Here is a 5,338-nt window from a genome sequence, read left to right as displayed (position 1 = left end):
AGCAGCTTTCACCAGACAACCAAGTCTGCAGTGCCTTGATCTTAGACTTCTCCGTCTCTGGAACTTGAAAAACTAAATTCCTTGTCTCTGTAAATTACTCAGTCTGTAGTATTTTGTTATAGCAGCACAAACATACTGAGGCAAACCCCCTATAAACTGGGGTAGTGGGAAACCCGTGCTTCTGTCGGAGCTCCTCCATCCCTCTGAATTCTTTGTCTCAGTGCACAAGGGCTTCCAATGCCACATGCCACAAGGAGAGGCTCTGGGGAGGACTCTCCTGCTGCTGTTTCTCCAGCATGTGGCAGCAGGACTTCTGTCTGTTACTGCCAGGGGGTGCTGCTCATCAGGACTGCTGCCTGGCACTGAATGAGTGACAGCATGTTCAGTCAACTAGGCCACACATGTGCTGTCTCACTGTATTCTCACAAAATCCTTATGAGGTAAGAGCTTTTCTTCACATGAGAAATGAGGAAACTGGGCCTAACAATTTTATTTACTGGCCTGTGTCACATATTTTAGAGTTTTTTAGTTTTTCAAATGAAATGTGCTGCTTGTACCTACTTTCTGGTGCTCAATATCCTTAGCAGTGGACTCGGGGGCCCCTACCCAGGGGCTGGGTCTCTTGTTGATGCTCTCCTCCATTTGACACCACCCGTGGCCCCTGCCCTGACTCTGCTGTTTTTGTCATTTTCTCTTGTTTTACTCTATTCATGCCACAGATCCTCTTCCTTTACTCCTCCCCCTCATTACCCCCATGACACTTTGTGAAGTCATTAAAATCCAGCGTGAGCCAGCATGTCCCTCGAAAACCCTGCTTTTCAAACAGGCTGTGAGCCTTTCCAGATTCCCTTCTTCCATCGCTGCCTGCCACTCAGCTGCGTTTAAGCCCCCTGCTGACAGACGGACTTCCGCTCTTTCCTAATGTGACTCTCCTGGCCAGGAATACTCTATGCGCACATTGTTTCCAGAATGATAACTTATGCAAAGTCTTAACATTCTGAGTCTCATATTCTTGAGAATGATTCTTTTCAGAGCTGTAGCTGGACAAATCCTTCCCGATGAGTGTAAGTTCCTAAGATTGTAGTGTGTTAGAGCTGGAAGGCCTCTGCAAGGTCAATAGGCAGCTCCACTCTAGTGAGAGGAGGAATCCAAAACCCAGAGAGCTCAGGGGAATCGTCCACAGCCACCCACCAACTTGAACCTGGACCAGAGCCCAGACCTACAGACCCCCAAGCAGCACCCAGCACCTTTCTGATGCATATTGCATTGTTTCCACCTCCTGGCTTCCTGGTGGTGCTGACTATGGGAGAATGTAGTGATCAAGCAGGGAGAAGTCTGGGGGCAATGGATAAGAGTGGAAGCTGAGGCCAGTTAAGAATCCACTGCCGTGGCCCTAGCAAAAGAGGACTGGTGCTTTGCTGGGGTGGTGGAGGAGGGGAAGGTACAATTTATGTGGTTTAAAGATGAACGAGGCATTAGAAAAAGAGAAGGGCAAGAAGGACTCCAGGTTTTTAATCTGAGCATTTAGAAAAATTCCAGTGTTGTTTATAGACATGGGGAGTCTAAGAAGGGTGGAGATTTTTATTACTATTATTTGTTTGATTTTTAAATGGGGAGAACAGAATAAAATTACCTTTTAGTTTTAAGATGACTGGAGATGTTCAGGCAGGTATATGAGTCCGCAGTTCAGAGAGCTCAGGAGGTGGAGGGGAATTTGGGGGTCCTCATGGTGGTGAAAGCCACAGGGCTCACTGAGATGGGTCATTTGCAGAAAGAATGTGCACAGAGCCAGTGTGAAAGCAGAGACCCAGGGGCCTTGACACTCAGAACGAAGGGGAGGAGGAGGAGGAAGAGCCAGCAAAGGAGACAGAAGGAGCAGCTAGTGCCGCACAAGGAGAACCTGCAAGGAAGCTTCTGGAAGCTTTCTGCAGATAGCGTGCCAGCTTGGTGTGGGGCCCTTTCAAGCAAAGTGCCCCATCAGCTCTGTGAGGCTCCTTTCTGTGCGGCAGAAAGAAGGCTCTGCAAGAGCACGATCCCCCTGCTTTAGCTTCTGGCAAATGGAACATGTAATTTCATGATGATGATCCTCGTTTTGCAGCATGCTGTCGCTACTTAGCATCTGGTGAGCACAGCCCTAAAGTGGCGGGAGACGGGTGTTATGGTGCGTGATGACACACATGTGGCACCAAGTTCAGGAGCTTCAGGAAGGGGGATAGAACTGCCACTGGCTTAAGTGGGTCCTTCCAGGATATTAGTCTGAGGCTCCTGGTTTTGCGTATGTTTCTATTCGCCAGATACAATCGGCTAGGAATCACAGTGGAGCCTGGCGACTTCTCTAGTCTCTTTCTTAAGGCAGCCAAGGCAATCATATAGAAGTCTTACCTTTATTTTCTTTTGTAAAAATTTCAAGTATCTTCCTTCTACGTGCTGATGAGATATTTTGCATCCATTGAAATTGATGTTTCTAAAAAGTAGGTAATAGCATGCGAGAGTGCTTATATTTTCAAGTTAAAAAGGCAGACTGTAACACTGCATATTCAATAGATCACAAGTGTGTCATCTAAACAAAATGTATTCAGAAAACAACAACAACAAACCTGGTGAAGAATCTGCCAAATATTAATAGTGGTTTTCATTGTGTGGTGGGAAAATAAGCAATTTCTTTTTCGTAAACTTATGTATTTTCCAAATGTATGTATTTTCCTAATATTTGTAATGAGTATATATTATTTTAGTGCTGCCCAAGGGTGCTCTCTACCAGTCTATGTTTGGAACAGTAGTATATATTGGTAATAGTCTGTGTTTGTATTGTTTAATCCACAGCCACTAGCCACATATGGCTATTGAGCACTTAAAATGTCATCTAATCATATCACTGAGATTTTGGTTGTACTCAATTATTGTTTATATACATTTACATTTGAGTACCTACATCAGGCTAGTGACTATCGTATTTGATAGCGGAGTTTTAAACTGCAAAAAAATAATACAAAGGGATGTGAATCACCTCTAAAATAATATAAGCATTTAAAATGTGTTCTCTGTATCAAGCTTTGTAATGTGGGAGTGAGTTTGGACTTCATAATAGAGAATATGGACACAGTCCAAGAGAATACTGGAGTTTTTATTTAAATAGCTTATATTCTGGGGCAATAAAAAGTGATCTGGTATTAGGCTTGTTCATGCCTGACTTCAATTTTAAACTATAAAGAAATAGACAATAACCTGGATGTTATTAGTTGTTGTTCTGTAACAACTTCTGCTATTCCAAGTGATCTTGTTTTACTCGTGTCTTGAGCTTTATTCAAAGAGTTTGAATCACATGAGTAATATCTTTTGAGGTAGGAACAAAATTTACTGTGTCCATTTAATAGATGAGAAAAATGAGGACCGTGAAGCTCCAATTCCCAAAGTCACCAAACAAGGAACACAAGAAAAACCTCTTAGTTCTTAAAGCCTAGAGGATTTTATCACCGTTTGCAATATGGAGAGAGCAATTTCTGACAGACTGTCAGAAAAGGGAAGGGGATGTCCCCAAGGAATTGCAATGATTTCAGATTTGCTGGTTTTGGCTCAGTCCTTTAGATGAAGTTTGTTTTTGCTAGGCTTCTTCTTCTTCTTTGTTTCTTGGCTTGTAGAACTGTCTTTAGTCCTCAGAAGGCGGGGCACTGTGCATCTATCAAAGATTGCCCTTGATGTGGTTGGATCTGTCTTTACACTTTCCCTGGAAATGCCAAGCAAAAACCCCTTGTCTTTTCATGTGAGCTTGCTCTGGGCCCCTGGCCCCAGAGTTCCCCCACTGTCCCCCCTCTTGCCAGGTGGGGAGTCAGCCAACCCTAATTCCACATCTGGCAATTTAGAAGACTTAGAAAGGTGCTGAACTCCCTGCTGATGGTGTTCCCTGCTCTATTGAGGTGCAGTGGACACAGCATTAGGGAGATGGCCACAGAACTCCGCTTGATGTTGAGCAGGGCTGGGTGGCCTCCCACGTACCCTGAGTGTGCGCTGGGAACAGCAGACAGCAGTGTGTTTCACACCCCGAATCCCCTAAATGTATTTAAACCTAAACTCTCAATCCTTTTTTGGTTCAAGTTCTAGGGAAAGGTTGGAGCCAGCTGTGATTAAAAAAATAGTAATAAAAAAATTGGTTCACCCATTTGTCAGTATGGCCAAGAAATATTCACACGAGCAGGACTATCCAAAAAAGTGAGGAGCAGCTCTTTTTCAAGACAGATCTCTGGAACTCACTCCTTCCCTTGCTCAATACCACTTCCTCTCCTCAAATCTCACTTTAAAACCTTCCTGTTTGCTTTAGCCTGATGACTGACTCAGGCCCCATTCATCTTTCTCTCCTCTCTCCCTGTGACCACATCCTTCCACTCTCCCCTCGCCATCCACCATGAGAACTCTCGCCTGCCTCTTGCCTCCCTTTATCTTTCAGTCTCTTGCCTATTGCCCAGTAGTGACAACCTGGTGTGTTGAGGTTCCTTGCTGGCCTGCCCTGTCACCCTAGCCCTGTCCAGACATGTTCATAAGTGTGGGCGGCCTACTCCATGGAGTGCCTGCTCCTCCCCTGGTTCTCAGAGGAGGAGGTAATGCATTTCAGAGGGGTACTTGTGCCTAAAGAGGCACTTTGCAAGTTGTATTTCACAAGTTACAGATTCAGAAACTTGAGACACAGAACACAGAAAGACCTTGTAATAGACCCGCAAAGATACCAATTCCCAGCTGTGTTTCCCTTGGGATGCTTCAGGTAAAGCCTGAAGGAGAAGTGGGAATAAAACACAGGCCAAACTGGAGCTGTTGTTTCGCCTCCAGAATAGAGTTATAATTGTCTCAACTGAGCTTCTTATTTCCCTGAAGTAACAAGGAAAGTAAATTCCTCAGCAAAGTTCTAAGGCAGGATTGACCTTGGGAAAACAATCCCAGTGTGAGCCTTTGTTTGAGTTCTTTGTGTTCAGGGGGTACACTCGGTACTTTCTAAGGCGTTCGCTTTCAACTCTGTTCTCCAATGGTCAAGCTGTGGGTTTTCCCACAATGCATCACTGTCCCCCATCCCAAGATGGCGCCTTCTCCCACAAACATAGAGGCAACTCAGTTTGTTTCTCTCTTCACTGTGTTCTCACTGCTGACTCCAAAAGAAATGCCCTCAGAACTAAGCATTCCAGATTTTGTCAGATGAAATACACACTTCTCCCATTTTTTTTAACCTCAACCACAATAACAACAGCTGCCATTTTTCTATCACATTATTGTTTCCAAAGTATGTTTGTATCAGGAGGTGAAATGCATAAGACAGGTGTTAATATTCCCATTTTAAGCTTAAAGGACTAAGGTC

Source organism: Spermophilus citellus (assembly GCF_964194105.1).
Source record: "Spermophilus citellus genome assembly, chromosome: 2".
In the NCBI taxonomy this organism is placed as follows: domain Eukaryota; kingdom Metazoa; phylum Chordata; class Mammalia; order Rodentia; family Sciuridae; genus Spermophilus; species Spermophilus citellus.
The sequence above is the reverse complement of the archived record's forward strand: the minus strand, read 5'-3'. Positions refer to the sequence as shown.